Source organism: Globicephala melas, chromosome 2, assembly GCF_963455315.2.
Source record: "Globicephala melas chromosome 2, mGloMel1.2, whole genome shotgun sequence".
Lineage (NCBI taxonomy): Eukaryota > Metazoa > Chordata > Mammalia > Artiodactyla > Delphinidae > Globicephala > Globicephala melas.
This window is the reverse complement of record NC_083315.2, coordinates 5,637,654-5,659,845: the sequence shown is the minus strand read 5'-3', so window position 1 is coordinate 5,659,845 and position 22,192 is coordinate 5,637,654. Positions and strand designations below refer to the sequence as shown.

The window sequence follows — 22,192 nt, the reverse complement described above, 5'->3', positions numbered from 1 at the left end:
GTGAAGTAAGGATCTGTTCTAACCTCTCTTCTTGGCTTGCAGATGGCTGTCTTCTCCTTCTGTTTCTTCACATTATCTTCTCTCTCCTTATCGTTTTCTCTTCAGTGGTGTTCTTTTTATAAGGACACCAGTCATAGTGGATCAGGGGCTCGTTCTATTCCAGTATGACCTCTTCTTAACTAATTGTATCTATAATGACCCTATTTCCAAACAAGTTCACATTCTGAGGTGGTGGAGGTTAGGACTTCAACATACAAATTTTGGGGTGGAGACAAATTTCAACCCATAACATTGCTCATAAGTGTGCTTTAGTGCGAACATCTTTATTTTAACAATGCTTTTTAAAGGACCTAACCAGAGATAGAAAATAGGCGGGGAAATAAGACCTTGGCCAAGTGTTCATGCACTAGATCTCCCTTCTAGGTTGCAAATTCCGTTTTTCTGACTGTGGGCTGATTTATGATGCACTTGGCGGTGAAAGCCTTCGTGGGGAATTTTGCATATACTGAGCTCTTTATGTAATAGTGTTGTCTTCTCCAGGCTTTATTTCCTTTACTCTTTCCACCTCCAACTTCATCTCATTAGTTTCCTTGCTCTTTTTAAGAAAAGCCAAAAGTTCCTATTGCATTCATTTGCATTTCTTCCCAATATGGGGGAGAAAACCAATGGCCAAGAGTCTACCAGAATATATTCTTATTTGCTGCCGTCCTTCTCCTCTGGTAGAGACTGTACCTGGAATTTGGCCATGATTTATGTAGACCACAGAGTAAAACAAAGCATAATACTTTTTTACCAAGTTACACGTTCTCCTGGGTGCAGGAAGAGTTTGTAAGCTACTAAAAGTTGAGTGAGCGCCCTGGGCTGCTCAAGGGAAACACCAAGACCATCTGGACAGTCTCCCTTCTTTCACCTGGGGCCACAGTCACTCTGTCCTGGGCCTGGAGGGAAGTTGGATGGAGGAGAGTGCTGGGTTTCATTTCTGGAAAGACAGGGAAGCTGAGAGGGGACCTAGTAGGGACTCTCCCTCCTGTTCCTCAGCAGGACTGCAGGCTTCTTTGTTTTGACAAGCTGAGAAGCAGTCTGCCATCAGCGCCCTCACCCAGCTCCTGTCTCCCTCCCACTTCCCTCATCTTTCCTTTCCACTGGATCTACTAGTGTTGGGGAACTAGAGCTTTTTAATTTTGCAAACCTGGACCTTCCATCCCAGAGCTGCTGCCACTCCTGCACCCTGGCACGTTCCCTGCACCCACTCGGTGAGATGGAGACATGGCATATGCCCTGCCATTCAATTAAAATGATCAGGTTTGTTCACTGTGATTACTCGCAGATGTCTTATTCAGCTGTAGGTACGATTTTTAATTTCAAGTCAAGCTTTCTGAAAAACCAAATTAAAGACTCTTCCTTTCTCTTTTTAATGCTTACCATTAATATTTTTTTAAGGAGAAATGAAAAAAGTTTTAGCATCTCCAACAGTGTGTTCCATGAGTTTCCTGGTGGGAGGTGATAAAGGCATTTTTTTAACTGACTAAAAATGGTTAGCCACAACACCATGAAAATATCTCAGAATGTTTTAAAATGAAAAAAAAATTTTCTGTGACATGGAAATAGCAATTTAGAGGGGGGTCCAGGGGTTACCAGCAGTTCTGAATGGCTGATTTTAGCTGTCTCTGGACCTCCCTCATGATTTCCACACCAATTTCCATCTACTTCAAAAAAGCAAGCCACCTGAGATACAGAGGGGGGAAAGTATGGGATCATTTGTTATTTTGGACACAGATGATTCCAACGGAGGGAGGACATTAAAATGTTTCAAGAAACACAGCCTTTGAAAGACAGCAACAGATTCACATCTATAACAGACTCTTCCGTAATATAAACACCTCCATCGAGCACAGAACCCTTTTGTGACTCTGTAGGCTTCAGATCCCACCCCCTAGGAACCTTTTTAACTCGTGGAATTTAGCTATAGCCTCTACTGATGCTTAACAACTTGCGCCATATACAGATCTAAGCATAAAATGATGATGGACAACACCACCCTAAAAACTTCCACCATTTTAAACTTTGCTGTCAAAAAGAGGATAGAAGTACACTGCAGTGCTACATACTCCTGGAGGAGGACTAATACCACGCTTATAAAGTGCCGTGTGTCCCTTAACAAGAGGATTTCAGTTGCGATGGCTGGAAACTGACACTAATTTACCCTTATTTGCATGTCCAAAATGGAGGTGTGATGAAGACCTAATTATTATTTATTGTTACTTTGAATAATACTAAATGAAAATACAAATCCCATCATTCCAGGTGTTAATGACCGCAATTATTTTACTGTTATGCAGATTTTTTCTGCATAACATCTTTCTGCTACCTTTTTTTCCCCCCTTCAATCTTATTCTAGTAGTTCTAAGGCTTTTGATGTCCAAGAACCAGCCTACTCAAGGGCCCTCACTTGAACATGTTCTAGACACTTATTTATTCTGATCACTCCTTGTTTTTTGTTTACTCGGCCTCCTTCTTACTTAGGGTGCGCTGCCTAGGGCTTGTAACCGTCTCTCAGAGGAGATGGAGGGTGCTAAGGGCTGGAAGAGAGAGCAAAGGAGGCAAAGCTATGGAAAGACGCTTCTGCGTATTTCAGCTGGGTTGGACGTTTAAGCCATCTTACCTAGAGATTGTCATACTGAGTGAAGGAAGTCAGGCAGAGAAAGACAAATACATCGCTTATACGTGGCATCTAAAAAAAGGGTACGAATGAACTTATTTACAAAACAGAAATAGAGTCACAGATGTAGAAAACAAACTTATGGTCACTGGGAGAATGAGGAGTGGGAGGGGATAAATTGGGAGATTGGGATGGACATAGACACACTATTATATGTACAATAGATAGCTAATAAGGACCTACCATATAGCACAGGGAACTCTACTCAACACTCTGTAATGACCTATATGGGAAAAGAATCTAAAAAAGAGTGGATATATGTATACGTATTTAAGTGAATCACTTTGCTGTACACCTGAAACTAACACAACATCATAAATCAACTATACTCCAGTAAAATTAAAAAAAAAAAAAATTTAAGCCATCTTGGAACAGTGAAACAGAGCAGTGAACTGACATACGCAAACCTACTATTTAACGTTATCATATTATGCTGGGATTATTTAAATGTACGTGAAACACACACCAAGATCCAGGCACATTTCCGAAGTCAGGTAAAAAGAGAGATGGTTCCTTTCCTTTACCTTTTACCTCTTTGCTACTTTGGGAGGGGAATCTAGTCCTGACACGAACATATTGGCCCAGAGAGACCTGCTGACAGTTTAGGTTTCTGTTAAATTCGGCTAGATGGATTTTTTTACTCAAATATAGTTCTTCAAAACATGGATGAAACCACCAGTTCCATTTCACTAGCACTTGATCATACTTGATCTTTCTCTAGGTTTTTCCAACGATGCTCATCTTTGGAAGTGTTTCTGCTCTGTTTTTCTCAAATAACTGGTGAAGAGTATTTGTTTTGGCTCTTTGGGGCTGTGTTTCCCCCGACTCCAAACAAAACTCTGGGATTATCCACATAAACATCCTGTTACATCTCATTACAGCTATAGGTGGGAGCTTTGCCATGTGGCCTTTGAGCCACATCTGTGACTTGATTTGGGTGGTCTGGCCCCACATGTGGTCGTGGAGCTGAGGGCTTTGAACTATGGTAGAGTCACTGTGATGCCATGTTCTCAGCCTTCTGATGAAGCCTTTGGTGACTACAAGCACCCCCTGGACATCAGATCTCCTCAACCACTCAACTCCTCCTGGAAGAGACAGAAGATACGGGTGTTGTCATTCTCATTTTTCAAAAGAGCGAAGTGAGACGCATTGACGTATGAGGATGATGCAAGTTTCAAGGACAGACCACGTTGGCCTACATTTTGTTGGTTCGTTTCTATTCTCTCCTTTAGCGTTCTATGAAAGGATCCCTGGATCGTGTCTGGACATCCGGATTCTTGTCCTGATCGTGCCACTACTTTGCTGTGAGACTTGAATTTCTGGGATCACTTGACTTCTCTGGGCTTCAGTTTTCTTATCTGCCAAATGCTGACGTTGGATGAGATGGTCTCCAAAGACCTTGCCTGAATGACCCCTCCGAGGTTCCCTGGCATCTTGCTTTCATACCTCAATCTTTAAGGGGAGGAGGAATGTGGATTAGATGGCAATATTTTATTTCCCAAAGCTTTGATTAAACAAAATTGGCTGAATAGGGAGCTTACATCTCTCTACTCCTTTCTCCGTATGTAACGGCATAAGTTGCTAACTGTATGCAAGGAAGCATTCCTTGGGAAAATGTAAATGTGGTTAGAACTCCCTTATAATGCACACATATGACCGCCACTTTATAAAGCGGATGACCTCTGCTCTCTTGCAGTCAGAAATTATCAAGAAAAAAACCAGAGAGCTGCTGGGAGGGCTGTGTTTAGTGCTTTTGAAGAGTAAAATGGCAAAATAAAAGTTATAACAGAAATATTCATTGACTTAGTGTGACGATTTGGTGCTGAGTCTTATGCTGGTGCCTTTATATAGCCCTGAGTTTATGACAGTTCGCTAAATGACGGTGCAATGGGGAACTTAATTTGTGCTCATTGCTCTTCATGGTGAAATGAAGCTTATTACCTTTTTGAAAAGTTAGTGGTCAAAACAAATAACCAGATTAAATACCACCCTCTCAGTTTTTGGTGTCCTTCAGAGACTTTTGCAGAATGGATACTCCATTGCCGCGGAAGTGAATGGCCGCCATCTTGCTACCTGAGGTAGGTAAAATAAATATTGTACTGTTATCCTGGCATCCACGCAGCCTAGTAACCTGACAAAGCTCATTACCCGGGTGCTTCTGCACCAAGGGAGTCTGGTACCTGTATTCTCCTCTCCTCCAAAGTGGTCTCCTAAATATCTACATCACATCATATACATTCTCTTCTTCAAATACTTCGGTGGAATCCCTTTGGGCTCTTGAGGAAATCCAAATTCCATAAACGGCTGAGAAAGCCCTGTTTGTTTACTGCTGTGTTTCTAGTGCTGGGACGGTACCGGGCATGAAGTAGGCACTTGATCGCTTGTTGCATGAATGAAAATCCTGCGTCATCTGGCCCCTGCTCACCCCACCTATCTCTTCATCTTCCCCGGCCACTCTGGCCGCTTCCAAGTTCAAGAAATGGCATTCCAAGCTCCTGTTCTGCTCCAGGCTTCAGCATGAGTTGTTTCCTTCTTCTTAGCTAGTGAATTCTATCTTCCTTCAGGTAAACCACCATCCCGTCAGGTGTTCAATGATGCCCCAATCTTATTTTGTCCCTCATATTATTCTTTCTTACAGTACCAAATTCTTCTCTTTCAGAGGATTACCAATTTTGTAATTATATAATTATTTGTGTGAATATTAGGTCATAGATGGTTTCTCCCTTTAGACTATTAAGTTCCACAGCGGCAGTGACTGTGTCTGCTCTGTTTAAAACTGTACGCTTCACAATTAGTACAGTGTCTGTAAGTAATGAGTGCCCAATAGATATTTTAAACATGTTTTAGAAAAACCAACGGCATGCTAAAATTAAATTTTTATTTATTTATTCCAAATACTCAATACATGTAGATAAAAAAGGTAGACGGTGAAGAGTAGGTCCCCAGTTTCCATCACCTGAAGCAACTTTTGCTGTTACTTATACGTCCTTCCAGAGAGAATCTCTGGGAATCAACACATCTTTCAGATATGGCCAATAAATGTTCTTTGATGAATGAATTAATGAATCACTTCCATCATCACGAACCCACTGTGAGACTTTTCATTCGGTGTATAAAACCATATAAAGTAAGCCTTACCTAAGCAACAAAGAAAAAGTAATATAATTTAGCCAGCTCCAAAAAAAACCTTGTCATAGTGATTCTGTCTTTGCTTATCGCTCTGGATCAGAAGATAAGCATGAGTACAGAATGTCACCCAATGCCCATAAAGAGACAAGATTTCTTTAATGAGGCAACCAAAAAGATTTCCTTTCCTCCAAAGAGAGAATTCCATTTTCAGCCTTTTCTGCAGCAACAGAAGCCACCTGATGAAACAGGAATCATTCGGGTTCTTAACTGGAGAACCTGATGCACAGCCGGAGACGGGGAAAGGCATCTCCGTAGGCAATCCTGGCACTCACAGCCCAGGCTGATATGCTGGCTCCTAAGCTGTTGGCCGCGTGTAGTTCTGGGCTCGCCAACACGGGACAAAAGCCGCAGACGGCGCTGGTCTGCTCTCTTCTGATCAGCGGGGCAATCGCTGCTGGCCGTGCATTATGTTCTCTGGTCCTCACTGGCATCGCCCAGGAAGCAGCCCGGGGTTGTTCTGAGCTGGTTATAGATGCCTGTGTTCATTTCCTAGAGCTGCTGTAACAAAGTCCTGCCAACTTAAACCAAGAGAACTATATTCTCTCACAGTTCTGGATGTGAGAAGTGTACAGTCAAGGTGTCAGCAGGGCTATGTTCCCTCTGAGGGCTCCAGGGAAGGACCCTTCCTTGCCTCTTCCAGCTTTTGATGTTGCCAGCACCCCTGGGTACCCCTTGGCTTGTAGCTGCAATACTCCAATCTTGGCCTCCGTTGTCACATACCCTCCCCCACGTGTCCCTCTGCCATCACATGGCTTTATTTTATTTATTTTTGGCTGCATTGGGTCTTCGCTTCTGTGCACGGGCTTTCTCTAGTTGCAGCGAGCGGGGGCTACTCTTGGTTGCGGTGCGCAGGTTTCTCATTGCAGTGGCTTCTCTTGTTGCAGAGCACGGGTTCTAGGCGCACGGGCTTCAGTAGTTGTGGCACGTCGGCTCAGTAGCTGTGGCTTGCGGGCTCTAGAGCACAGGCTCAGTAGTTGTGGCGCACGGGCTTAGTTGCTCCGTGGCATGTGGGGTCTTCCCGGACCAGGGCTCGAACCCGTGTCCCCTGCATTGGCAGGTGGATTCTTAACCACTGCGCCACCAGGGAAGTCCCACATGGCTTTCTTATAAGGCCACCAGTCAGTGGATTTAGGGCACACCTAATCCAGTATGACTTCATTTTAACTTAAATAATTACATCTGCAAAGACTCTCTTTCCAAATAAGGTCACATTCTGAAGTTCCAAGGTAGATGTGAATCTTGGCAGGGGGGACACTATTCAACCCAGCCTGGTACCCGAGGCAGGCAGATGACCAGTGTGCAAGAACAGCCAAAGCCTGCGCCCATGTGAACACCTGCATCAACGAGGACGGTTCCCTCCGACTGCAGTTTCTTCCTGGTTCACGGGAACTTAGGCATCTTCACGTGTGTACTCCACACACCTGCCATTTAGACCATCTCTCTCTCGTCCCGTTTGTTTTTAGGGCAGGTGTGATTTTGATTGCCTTACATCCAAATCCTTTCTGTCGTTGATCCTAACAAAACAGCAACGGCAAAGCTCCAGCCCACACTGGAGCTGCTAAATGGTGAGACAATCTCGGAGCCCGGACCTAGCGTTCAAAAGGGGGTCTCTTCCCTAACGGAAACTTTGGTTTCGTAGTTGCATTGTTTAAGAAATGGCTCTTTGTTAAAATCCTGGTTGCACAGTGACAATTACAGCAGCCCACACGAGCAGCCAGACCACCCGCCTGGAGTGGCAGGGATATTTTAGGTAGCACATCGGGGGAGTTATGAATGGATCAGGCTTCTTTCCCTGCTTTCAGCTGTCAGCCAGCAATCAGTGGAAGCTGCTTTCCTCCTGAGGCAGGAAGGAGCCAGTTTTGCTGACAACATCTGTACACAGAAAATGCCAATCTCAGAGCGGGCCGGGCAGCCAAAGCAACAAGAAGACGGTGCCTCCAGAGACCAAGTTGGTCCTGTGATTGTGGAAACTCAGATACTTTCCGGGGTGCAAGAGCAGAATACTTTTTTAAAAAATATATATATATATATTTATTTATTTTTGGCTGCGTTGGGTCTTTGTTGCTGCGTGCAGGCTTTCTCTAGTTGTGGTGAGCAGGGGCTACTCTTCGTTGCGGTGTACGGGCTTCTCAATACGGTGGCTTCTCCCGTTGCCGAGCATGGGCTCTAGGCGTGCGGGCTTCAGTAGTTGTGGCACGCGGGCTCAGTAGTTGTGGCTCGTGGGCTCTAGAGCACAGGCTCAGTAGTTGTGGCATGCAGGCTCAGTAGTTGTGGCTCGCGGGCTTAGTTGCTCCGCGGCATGTGGGATCTTCCCGGACCAGGGCTCAAACACGTGTCCCCTGCATTGGCAGGCGGATTCTTAACCACTGCGCAACCAGGGAAGCCCAAGAGCAGAATTCTTGACCTCAGGGAACTGTGTGTACTGTCACCTGTGTGACCAATGGCTTGTTTGCTTCTCACATGACACACACGTCACATGGGCTGACACACCCTGTAAGTAGCAGGTGATGGGCCATTTTCCTAAGTAAACACTAACATTTCTGATAACACTACCTTCTCACCCAATCCTGTTTACTTAGTTCACACCCAATTCCTAAGCGTGCAAACTTAGAGGTACTGCCTGATTCTTCAGAAAGTCTCCAAACATCCCATTAGGAGACCTGGGCTCTCCACTTAGAAAGTGAGTATAAATGATTAGGTAAAATAGTAACAAGACGCTAGAAATGTCCAGTGGAAACAGCATTTATTCACCCAGCAATATTCAGGGGGCGATACACTCTAGGCACTCTGCCCAGAAGGATACCAGGGTATCAGGGTGAATAAGATGGGGTTTCTCTTTGGTCTGTGATCTACTCAAACCAAAGTCACAGGTGGCCTGCATCTGCCCGGCCGGAACTGCTTGCAAATGAAACCTGAAGCCACCTGCTTCAGGAAGGCACCTGCCCTTTGTTGGGTGGGGCATGGGAGAGAATCCCCTTGGGAGTAAAATATTCCCTTGATGGGCTAGTGTGTGAAGGGCTGCATTTCTGGACAAGACAGGAAAAGGGCAGAGCTGTTCTCAGGAGTGGGGTCTACCTGCTTCGGTCAATACATCACTTGGCCATCAGAGAGATGCTGTCACCTTACCAAGCATGGGGAACAGAGACAGACAGTCGACACCAACGGCCCAGCATGTACAGAAGTGGGATGACGCTTCACTAACCTGGCTGTCATCACGCACGGACTTAAATGTGTCAATAAAAGGAGGATTTCAAGAGATCGAAAGCAGAAACTTCAATTTAAGAGACAGAGGGAAGGGAAACCGCTGCCTTTTGGAGAGACTAAGAAAGTGTTGCTTGACGGCAGAGCGGCAATCTGGGACCGAGGAAAGGACATTTGCTCTAGAACCAAGAGAACCTTCTTTTACATCCTAGCTCTGCCACTCGCTAGCTCTGGGCCCTTAGGAAAGCTCCTTAATCTGAGGTCAAATGTCCTGTACAATGAAGACAACCACAGAGTAAGAGTGAAAGAAGGCATAACTGAAGTATCTGAGATATGGACGTCCCTCAATAAGCGCTACTAGTAATATACAATGAATTAAGGACAAAGTTAGGCAATGTCAAATTACCACATTCTGTGATGTATGAAATGAGCATGTGGTGAGAGGTAATATCACAATGTATTTACATGCAGTGTTAATAGAACCCTGACTTATTTCTAAAATGCATAGGATCTCCTCAGGTTACTGATGGGAAGATCAATGACATATATATATATATATATATACACACACACACACATACACACACATATGTATATTCGTATGTGTGTATATATGTACATATATATACATACAGATATGTGATTATATGATTAATCCTGTACACATGATTAATGTGTAGTAAATGGAGGATGACCTTACGATCATATTCTAGATGGGGAGCTCTACACATGAATGATTAATGCCTGATTTGAGGTTAGAGAGTGTCCAGGTAGAACAGAGACCAGTAGTACTTTAGCTGCCGTCCTTAAACATCATTTCCCAGAGAAGTATATTTTGGTAAAGATCCTTTTCAAATTGACTCACATTGACCAGAGCATTTTGGATTTTCCTCCTGGGCCCTTCCTCTGGACTCATAACAGGTCAATGGAGGCACAGGGCCCTTCAAGTTCAAGCTGCTACAGAAGAAATCAATGCACCATTCTAAGTCCTGGAGATAGAACAGTTAATGGGAAATCAGCCGACTTTTTCTATGAAGGGCCAGATAGCAGCTATGTTTGGCTTTGTGGGCCAAACTAGGCGACAGTCTCTGTCACAACCAGCCAGCCTGGCTGTGGCAGCACGAACACAGCCAGAGACACCAAGTAAATGAACTTGAGTGGCTGTGTTCCAGGAAGACTTTATTTACGAAAAAAGGCATGGACCACACCTGGCCTATGGCCCACATTTTGCTGACTCTTTTCCTCACGGAGCCTACATTCTAGGGATGATGGAACCTACATTCTGGGGGTAGGACACAGGCAATAAACAAAATAAACTGCAGCTTAAAACAGGTTGAGCAGAGTAGGCCTTACTGTGAAAGTGATTTTTGAACAAAGACTTGAAGTTGGTGAGGGAATTATACGTGGGAGAAGAACATTCTAGGAAAAGGACGGAATGCGCAGAAGCCCTGAAGTAGGGAGAACCTGAGGGCCAGGCTGGCTGGGGTAGATCAGGTGAGAAAAGGAGGAGAGGTGGGGGGGGGAGGGCAGAGCGCACACGACCGTGGAGGCCACGGTAACTGTGACTTTTACTCGGAGTGAAAGGAGACGCCAGCAGGAGACGGCAAGCAGAAGTGGGTTCTGAGGGCTGTGTTAAAAGGATCGTCTGTTGTTTTTTTAAAGAGTTTTCTTTGAGGTGGACCATTTCTAAAGCCTTTATTGAATTTGTTACAGGACTGCTTCTGTTTTATGTTTTGGTTTTTTTGGCCATGAGGCATGTGGGATCTTAGCTCCCCGACCAGGGATCAGACCTGCACCCCCTGCATTTGAAGGCGAAGTCTTAACCACTGGACCGCCAGGGAAGTCCCAAAAGGATCACTGTTGGACACAGATTGTTAAGAGAGCAAGAGGGACAGCAGGCAGCCCGACTGGAGGCGGCTGCAGTAACCCAGGTGAGAAGCGAGGGTGGCCGGAAGATGGTATAAAGTCGGCAATTCTGATGATATTTTGAAGGTAGAGCTTAGAAGATTTTCTCAAGGTCCATGCAGGATAGTACAACTAGGAAGTTTTGTTAGAAACTTCCCTGTTAGAAACTTAACTTTGCAATGAGCAAGTATTTAGTACATAGTGTATGAGAGTAAGTAAAGTAAAAACATAGCAAGTTAGAGTCAACTTTGGCTTTATATTTCCAGCAACTGATATTTGAACCACGATTGAGACAACTCACTTGCTTCTGGATTCGTATGATTTTCGTTCTGTATCTATTTCAACTTACCACAGTGAGGATTCACTGTGCTAAATGGTTTACAAGTAGTTTCTAGCGCTACCGGACGAAACTGACGTGACTTCAGGCTAGCCGCTCGATCCTATGGAGAACGTATCCCAACGTGGGTTCCACAGACTACAAGCGTGGTACCGTGGTTAGTGGAAAAGGGATTCTGTGGGCAGATGCCCCTGCATACCACAGCACCTTCTCAGAGATTCCAAATGCACACTAAAATGGCAAAGCGTCTGTGATCTTGAAGCAAAAGAACCCCAACAAACAAACAAACACCAGGAAATTCCCTGGCGGTCCAGTGGTTAGGACTCCGTGCTTCCACTGCAGGGGGCACAGGTTCGATCCCTGGTCGGGGAACTAAGATCCAACAAGCCATGTGGCGTTGCCAAAAAAAAAAGTGTACAAGTCACTGGCATTAAAAAAAAAAAAAAAAACCCAAAAAACAACCGACCAACCAACAAAAAAACCCAAAAGAACAACAACTCTTTAACCTGAACATCCCTCCCAAGCCCAACTTTTTCCACTTGATTCCACCTTGCCTACTTGCTTCTACCTTAACTGAAAAGACAACCAATACACTCATGATTAACAGAACATTTAACTTCTAGTAAAGGAAGAGAAACATGTCTCTGCTAGGTCTAAGAACCATTAGACAACGAATTCGTACATAATCCTGGCCTGCCTAGCTCACAAGGCAATGGCAAGGACTGAACGCAACTATCTATACAGAAGTATTTTGCACATGACCTCTGAAGTATCCAGCACATGGGCGCGATCAGTCCTTTACAGAAAGTTAAGTCCAAGGAGAGATGCCTCAAACAAGGAATGAAAAAGATCACGGGGGCTTCCCTGATGGCGCAATGGTTAAGAATCCACCTGACAATGCAGGGGACATGGGTTCGAGCCCTGGTCCGGGAAGATCCCACATGCCGTGGAGCAACTAAGCCCGTGCACCACAACTACTGAGCCTGCGCTCTAGAGCCCAAGAGCCACAACTACTGAAGCCCATGTGCTTAGAGGCCGTGCTCCACAACAAGAGAAGCCACCACAGTGAGAAGCCCGCGCACCACAAGGAAGAGTAGCCCCCGCTCGCTGCAACTAGAGAAAGCCCGTGCGCAGCAACGAACACCCAACACAGCCTAAATAAATAAATAAATTTATTTATTTATTTAAAAAAAAGCTCATGGGTTCCTGCATAGGCTTAGAGCCTGGAGGGTATCCTCAGCAACAGCCAGTCTCACCATTGCGCTAAAATGTTAGGTTATCTTTGTTGTAAAGGTACCTTTTTGAAGAGGGCGATGTCACCCAGATGATGACGTAGGTTGTTCCCAACTTCATCCACCTCACGGGAGGAACTAAAAGCTATTCATGGACACGATGCCACTGAGAAAATTCTAGAAAATGGGGGTAAGGTTGAAGCACCCCCTTCATCACAGAGACCAAGACAGACTGCATGAGAAGGATAAGGGGGGCAGCTACACGCTGACCACGGTGTCCCTCCCCCAGGCCAGCACGACACCACACAAAGAGGTCTTCCCTGAGCCTACGGTTCTCCAGCGAGAAAAGAGAGTTGGGGGGACATCAGCTCTCCCTGCACTGTAGGTCACTTCCTGGGGGTTCCCACTCTGGTCTTACCTCATGGAGAACTCAGGGGAATCTGCAGGGCTCCACCACTGGGAATGTGACTGTGATCGAGCAAGGGGAGGGGCTTCCAACAACCAGCACTTGGATCTTGGCAAACGAAGCTCCTACCTGCAGAGCCCAAGCACTAGTACGAACCTGTGGTTTTGCTCATCTGCAGAACCAAGGTGGGCGCACGGCGTGACCAGGGGACTCGGCAGGGGGCCAGTCTGCCTCATTCAGGTCCTCAAATGACGAGTTTTACAGGCCGTACAGCCTGGCTGGCCCATGTGCAGGCAGGGAGCTGAATCACAGTCCCCCCGCCTTGTGGAGAGTGTCATCTGGCCCCATCTGGCCAGAAGGGCTAGGGACAACTCCTGGAAGCTGTATGACTCAGTGGCACTTGAGCCCAGAGAAGGACAGGCAGAACCAATAGTTTGCAGAATCAAGCCAGTGGCTCTGTTCGGCCAGGGAACTTGGGGTGCGGGTTGGCTTGAGTTAAGACAGCAAATGAACAGCTTTACTGGCTAAAGAGCTGCTTCTCTTGCGGTGCCCAGTCAGCGGATCTCATCTGTAGCCCCTTCTTTGCTGAATAGAGTCTTCAGCCTGTCTCACCAGGGAAGTTGACCAGAACACACAGGAAGCTGTGCAGCCCATTCAACAGCCCTGCTTCTACTGATACCTGAGCAGCGAGCGCCGCCTGTGGCTCCCTCCATCTGCGGAGCAAACCTGGTAGCCTCACCGACCAGGCTATTCAGTGTACACTCTGGCTTCATCTGGGCCCCCAAACAATGAGCCGTACAGACTCTGGGTCCCATCCTGCTGTGCAGCCAGGGCAGGGGAACTATTCATAATTCATAGCCCTGCCTACTGCTGAGTACAGGACCCAATCCAGACCAACGAGTAAGCCTGACCAGAGACTCCAGGCTCCCAGGGACCCCCTCCTATGGCTTAACGTGAGCAGGAAAACAAGTCAGCAATTCTATCCATCTGTTCTCAACCAGTGTCACACGCCCCCTGTCCCTATCTCCAGAGCTTCAGCAGCTGCCTCGTACCAAAAAAGACCGTAATAGCAGGCCCCACCTGTCCAAGGATAGTACGAGAAGACACACCCAGAAGCCCAAACTGAGCTGACGGGTGAAGATCTTCCCCTGCCAAAGCAAACCCATAAAGTCTAGAAGAGGAGCCGGATTACTCAAATGCATAGACGCCAGTGTAAGGAGTCAAGGATCACAAAAAAAGGAGGTAGATATGACACCACCAAAGGAAACTAATAAAGCTCTAATGACGGACCCTCTGTGAACAGTCAAAGAATTCAGAATAATCCGCTGAAAGAAGTTTAGTGAACTGCAAGAACACTCAGACAGCTGAACAGAACTAAGAATACAATGCATGAACAAAATGAGAAGCTCAAAAAAGAAATAGAAACCGTCAGAAAAACCTGAACAGAACTCCTAGGGTTGAAAGATACAACGCCTGAACTGAAGGAGTCAACAGAAAGTTTCAAAACCAGACTTAACCATGCGGAAGAAAGAATCAATGACCTAGAAGACAGGACATTTGAAATTATCCAGTCAGAGGAGCAAAAAGAAAAAAGAATGAAAAAGAGTGAAGAAAGCCTACAAGACTTACGGGACACAATCAAAAGAAACAATATACACATTACGGGAATTCCAAGAAGACAAGAGAAAGAGAAAGGGACAGCAAGTGTATTTAAAGCAACAGTGGCTGAAAACATGCCAAACCTGGGGAAAGAAATGAACATTCAGATCCATGAGACCTAACTCCAAACAGACTGCATCCAAGTAAGGTTACATCAAAATACATTATAGTTAAACTGTCAAAAGTCAAAAACAAATTAAATAATTCTGAAAGCAGCAAGAGAAAAGAGAAAAGTTCCATACAAGGAAACCCATATAAGACCATTGGTAGATGTCTCAATGGAAAATTTTCTGTTTCTGGAGAACAGAAGAGAATGGAATAATATAAATCAAAATAATGAAATTTAAAAAAACCTGTCAACCAAGAATTCTATACCTGGTGAAGCTGTCCTTCACAAATGAAGGAAGGATAAAGACTCCCAAACAAAAGCTGAGGGAGTTCATCACCACTAGACCTACTTCACAAGAAATGCTAAAGGGAGTCTTTGAGAGGAAGTAAAACGGTGCTAATTAATTAACATCATAAAAATTTAAGACGATAGCATAAAACTCACAGGTAACGGTAAATGTACCAAAGTTCAATTGTGTAATATGAAAGTGGTGGTGAATAGTTCACTCACAAGCCTTGTTTAAAACTTAGGAAGCAAATGCAGTAAAAATAAACATAACTACCATAATCTGTTACTGGATACACAATCCAAAAATATGTAAACTGTAACATCAATAACCTAAAATGTGAAGGAGAGGAGAAGTAAAAGTATAAAGTTTAGGAATGCTATAAAAGTTAATTTGTTATCAGTTTAAAATAGTGTTATAAGCTTAAAATATTTTATGTAAGCCTCATGGTAACCAAAAGGCGAAAAAAAAAAAACCCCTGTGGTAATTACGAAAATGAACATGATAAAGATGTCAAAGCATATTCACACCAAAAGACATCAAAACACACACACACACACACACACACACACACAACAGACAGCAGGAGAAGCAGCAAGCAGCAATGGATCTACAAAACAGCTGAAAAACAATGAACAAAACAGGAATAATGAGTCCTGACTTATCAATAATTACTTTAAAAGTAAACTGATTAAATTCTTTAATCAAAAGACATAGAATGAATAGATTAAAAAAATACACTGCACACAAGAGATTCACTTTAGCCTTAATGACACACATAGATTGAGAGTAAAGGGATAGAAAAAGATATTTCATGCAGATGGTAACACACACACAAAACCATGGGTAGCTACACTTACACAAAATAGACGTTAAACTAAAAACGGTAAAAAGAGACAAAGCAGGCTATTATATAATGATGGGGGGGGTCAATCCCTCAAGACTACATGATAATTGTAAATATTTAGGCACCCAACATCAGAGCAACTACAAATATAAAGCAAAAACAGAACTGAAAAGAGAAATAAACAGCAATACAATAATAGCTGGGGACTTTAATATGGCACTCCCAACAATGGAGAGATGAGACTCAATAAGGAAACAGTGAATTTGAACAAACTATGGACTAAATGGACCTAGAAATACAGAGACCATCCTATCCAACAACAGCAGAATACAGATTCTTCCCAAGGGTACATGGAACATTTTCTAGAATAGACCATATGTTAGGCCACAAAACAAGTGTTAACAAATTCAGAAAGACTGAATCCATACCAAGTATCTTTGATCACAATGAAACTAGAAATCAATAACAGGTGGAAAACTGGAAAACTCATTAACACATGGAAATTAAACAACACTCTCCTGAACAACTAATGGATCAAAGAAGAAATTAAAGAGAAAATTTTAAAAAGTATCTTGAGACAAATGAAAATGGAAACACCGCACGCCAAAACTTATGGAATGCAGCAAACGCAGTCTAACCAGGTGGCTCCCAGCAATAATCGTCTACATTAAGAAACAAGAAAGATCTCAAGTAAACAATCTAACCCTATGCCTCACGGAACTAGAAGAAGAAAAACAAACTGAAACCAAAGTTAGCAAAAGGAAGGAAATAATAAAGATTAGAGCAGAAATAAATGAAACAGAGAGGAGGGAAACAATAATTTACGAAACTAAGAGTTGGTTCTTTGAAAACATAAACAAAATTGACAAACCTTTAGCTAGGCTAACTTAGGAAATAAGAGAGGACCCAAATCAAAATAATTATAAATAAAAGATGAGACATTACAATGGATATCACAGAAACAGAAAATATGAACAGAATTGGTCGTCCTCGAATATCTGTGGGGAATTCATTCCAGGACCCCACACAGATACTAAATCCTCAGATGCTCTAGTCCCTTATATCAAATGGCAGAGTATTTGCATATAACTTACGCAGCCTTCCCATATACTTTAAATCATCTCAAGAGTACGTATAATACCTAATACAATGTAAATACTATGTAGATAGTTGTAAATGCAATTTAAATGCTTTGTAAACAGTTGTTGCCATGTGGCAGATTCAAGTTTTGCTTTTTGGGGCTTTCTGGAATTTAAAAAAATATAGTTTTGCTCCACGGCTGGGTGAATCCATAGATGTGGAGCTCACAGATAGGGAGGGCTGACTGTCCTAGTAAGGAGATTGAATCAGTAATCAAAAACCTCCCAACAAAGAAAAGCCCAGGACTAGATGACTTCACTGGTGAATTCTGCCAAACAATTAAACAAGAATTCACACCATGTTGTATATATATGCACAATGGAATGTTACTGAACCATGAAAATAATGAAATTCTGCCATTTGCAACAACATGGATGGGCCTGGAGGGTGTTATGCTCAGTGAAATAAGTTGGACAGAGAAAGATAAATACTGCACGTTATTACTTACATGTGGTATCTAAAAAATAAAATGAATGAATATAACAAAATAGAAACAGACTCACAGATATAGAGAACAAACTGGTGGTTACCAGTGGCAAGAGGGAAGGTGGGAGGGGCAAAGGAGGGGTAGGTGATTAAGAGATACAAGCTACTATGTATCAAATAAATAAGCAACAAGGGTATATTCTTCACAGTGAATATAGCCAATATTTTATAATAATTTTAAATGGAGTATAAGCTATAAAAATACTGAGTCACTATGTTGTAAAGTACTGTAAATCAACTATACTTACTGATAATAAAAAGAATTAACACCAATCTTCTTCAAACTCTTCCAAAAAATCCAAGAGAAGGGAACATTCCCAAACTCATTTTATGAGGCCACCATTACCCTGATACCAAAGCCTGAAAAGGACACTACAAGAAAAGGAAACTGCAGGCCAATATCCCTGCTGAATATAGATGTAAATATTCTCAATAAAATATTAGCAAACTGCATTTAGCAGCACACTGAAAGGATCATTCACCATGATCAAATGGGATTCATTTCTGACATGCAAGAATGGTTCAACATACACAAATCAATAAATGTCATATATGACACTAATAGTCTGAAAGAAAAAAATCAGATGATCCAACTCAACAGATGCAGAAAAAACATCTGACAAAATTCAACATCCATTCATGATAAAAACTCTTAAAAAGTTAGGTACAGAAGGAACAAATCTCAGCATAATAAAGACCATATATGACAAACCCACAGCTAACGTCATACTCAACCGTAAAAGGTTGAAAGATTTTTCTCAAAGATCAAATACAAGACACGGGTGCCCAGTGTCACCACATGTATTCAAAATAATACAGGAAGTCTCAGCCAGAGCAATCAGGCAAGAAAAAGAAACAAAGGCATCATAACTGTAAAGGAACAAATGGAATTGTCTCTTTGTAGATGACAGGATTTTATATAGAGAAAATCCTCAAGACTCCACAAAAACTGTTAGATCTAATCAATGAATTCTATAAAGCTGCAGGATACAAAATTAACATACAAAACTCAGTAGAGGGCTTCCCTGGTGGCGCAGTGGTTAAGAATCCACCTGCCAATGCAGGGGACACAGGTTCGAGCCCTGGTCCAGGAAGATCCCACATGCCGCGGAGCAACTAAGCCTGTGCGCCACAACTACTGAGCCTGCGCTCTAGAGCCCACAAGCCACAACTACTGGAGCCCGTGAGCCACAACTACTGAAGCCCACGCGCCTAGAGCCCATGCTCCACAAGAGAAGCCACCGTAAGGAGAAGCCCGTGCACTGCAACAAAGAGTAGCCCCCGCTTGCCACAACTAGAGAAAGCCCGTGCGCAGCAACAAAGACCTAACACAGCCAAAAATAAATAAATAAATATTTTTAAAAATCAGTAAAATTTCTATATAATAATAATGGATTATCTGAATAAGAAGTAAAGGAAATAATCCCATTTACAACAGCATCAAAAACAATAAAATACTTAGGCATAAGTTTCACTAAGGAAGTGAAAGATCTCTACACTGAAAACAAGACATTGATAAAGGTAATTGAGGAACACAAAAAAATATGGAAAGGTATCCTGTGTTAATGGGCTGGAAGAATTAATGTTAAAATGTCCATACTACTCAAAGTCATACATAGATTAAAAGCAATCTATATCAAGATTCCAATGACATTTTTTTTTTTTACAGAGGTAGAGAAACAATCATAAAGTTTACATGGAACCACGAAAGACTCCAAATAGCCAAAGCAATCCTGAGAAAGAACAAAGCAGGAGGCATCATATTTCCTGATTTCAACCTTTATTATAAAGCTACAATAATTAAACCAGTATGGTACTAGCATGAGAACAGACACATTGAACAATGGAAGTGAATCAAGAGTCCAGAAAGAAACCCATGCATATACAGTCAACTAAAATTTGACAAGGGAGCCAAGAATACTCAGTGGAGAAAAGACAGTCTCTTCAATGAATGGTGCTGGGAAAACTAACATTCATGTGTAAAATAATGAAGTGATATAAGCTCTAACTTATACCACTGACCAAATTTAACTCAAAATGTATAAACTTACATATAAGACCAGAAACTCTAAAACTTTGGGGAGAAAACACAGGAAAATAGCTCTATGACATAGGTCTTGGCAATAATTTTTTAGATATAACAACTAAAGCATCAAGCAACAAAATAAACAAGTTGCACTAAATCAAAACTAAAAAGCTTCTGCACAGCAAAGGAAACCGTCAACAAAATGAAGACAACCTATGGAACGGGCAAAAAAAATCGCAAACCATATACCTGATAAGGGCTTAACATCCAAAAGATATAAATAACTCATACAACCCAATAGCAACAAATAATCCAATTAAACAACTGGCAAAACACCTGAATAGATATTTTCCCAAGGATACATGAATGGCCAACCGTACACGAAAATATGCTCAATATCAGCAGGGAAATGCAAATCAAAACCACAATCGGTGGGCTTCCCTGGTGGCGCAGTGGTTGAGAGTCCGCCTGCCGATGCAGGGGACACGGGTTCGTGCCCCAGTCCGGGAGGATCCCACGTGCCGCAGAGCGGCTGGCCCCGTGAGCCATGGCTGCTGAGCCTGCGCGTCCGGAGCCTGTGCTCCACAACGGAGAGGCCACAACAGTGAGAGGCCCGCGTACCGCGCAAAAAAAAACAAAACAAAAAACCCCACAATCAGCACACATTGGTTAGAATGGCTATCATCAAAAAGACAAGGGAAAAACTGCTGGCGAGGATGTGGAGAAAAGGGAACCCTTGTGCACTGTCTGCGGGACTGTAAATTGGTACAGCTACTATGGAGAACACTAGGGAGGTTCCACAAAAATTAAAGCTGGAACTACCATATGATCCAGCAATTCCACTTCTGGGAATATATCCAAAAGATGAAAACACTATGTTAAAGAGATATCTGCACCCTCACATTCACAGCAGCATTAGTCATGGCAGCCAAGACATAGAAACAACGTCGAAGGATGACTGGATAAAGAAATTGTGTTATATTTATATAAATGGAATATTATTCAGCCATAAAAAGAGGGAAATCCTGCCGTTTGTGGCAACATGGACGGACCTTGAGGACATTACGCAAAGCGAGTTAAGGCAGACAGAGAAAGACAAATACTGTATGATCACTTACTTGTGGAATCTAAAAAACAAAATGATAGGAAAAGAGATCAGATTTGCAGTTACCAGAGGCACGGAGTGGGGCTGGAGGAACTGGATGATGGTGGTCAAAAGATATAACCTGCCAGTTATAACTAAGTACTGAGGATATCACGTAACACTGCTGTACTGCATATTTAAAAGTTGTTAAGAGGATGGATGCTAAGAGGTCTCATCACAAGAAAACACACTTTCTTTTTTCTTTTTTGGGGGTACTAATACGAGATGATGGATGTTAACTAAACTTACCATGGTCATCACTTCACAACATGCTTAAGTCATTTATAATGTATACCTTCAAGTTATACAGTGTTTGTCAATTATATCACAATAAGACTGGGAGAAAAAAAGTGCTACCTTTTGAAAAGTAGATATTTTGTAAATCCAGTTATCAAGTAACCAAAAAGACTGTATGAAAAGACGTGAAAACACACTTTGGTGACAAAAGAAAAGCAGAAAACCCCCTTGAGATTTTACATTACGCCTTGCACTTACATATATGATATTTTCTGGACTGCATAATATACCAATTCTGTTTTGAAAAGATATACATTTAATATTTTCTGATTATAAAAATATACATGCTGATTACAGAGAATTTAAAGTACAGAATAAGTATAAAAAGGAATTTAAAAATTTTTAACCTACCATACAGAAATAATTTATCAGCCATAAAATCCAAGTCCATTTCCATTTTTCTGTGTATACATATTATAAACACAATTTCCTTCTTCCACAATTGGGACCACTCATATAGTTTTTTAAGTGTGACTTTTTTTTACTTAACTGGATATGATTATCTCCCTTTGCCCCTAGATATCGTTCAATAATTTTTAATGTCTTCATAAAAGTTTATCATGTGGATACACCGTTAACCCTCCTTTCCCATCTTAAAGTTTTGCTAGTTATCATTAAATTCCTACCACCTTTCTGGAGAGAAATTTAATATTCCCAATAGCAGCGTATAAGAATGTTTATCTCGTATTACTCCCTCTAGCACTTAACACGAGCTTAAAAAATATATGCACATTTCTTATTGTTACAGCTGTCTTACTTTTGCTTTGATTTATATCTTTCTGGCTACTAGTAAGGCTGGACTTTTTTTTTTCCCATGGTTCTTGGGGATATTTCCTCCCGGTGAATTTTCGTGCATTGCCCATATGTCTATCTAGAGTGTTCATCTTTTAAAAAAAATTATTCAAAAGACTATATTGTGGTAGTTTTACTAAGGCTTTGTTGCTAGTTTAATTTTAGATGAAGTCTTTCCAATCACCAATAGTGGAGGTATTGTTCTTCCTCCTGTTAATTTCACAAGCTAAAAAAAATTTAACAAAAGTCAGGCTGAGGCAAAGATTGCAGCTAGAAAAATTACATCAACGAAATCCCCAAACAGGTGATGGCACCTGGGAATTCTTCTTCCCATGGTGAATGTTTTATCAGGAAGTTATCCAGAAACAAGAAGTATAGACCTTCAGTAGTGATTTCTGTGATTCGAACGCATCCATT

General features: G+C 42.5%; 1 protein-coding gene across 1 annotated transcript in view; it reads right to left on the bottom strand.

Annotated features, from left to right (window-relative positions):
* Window positions 1-22,192, bottom strand: part of RSU1 (Ras suppressor protein 1) — a 275,248-nt gene that overhangs the window by 58,147 nt on the left and 194,909 nt on the right. The gene's annotated exons all lie outside the window — the stretch shown is intronic.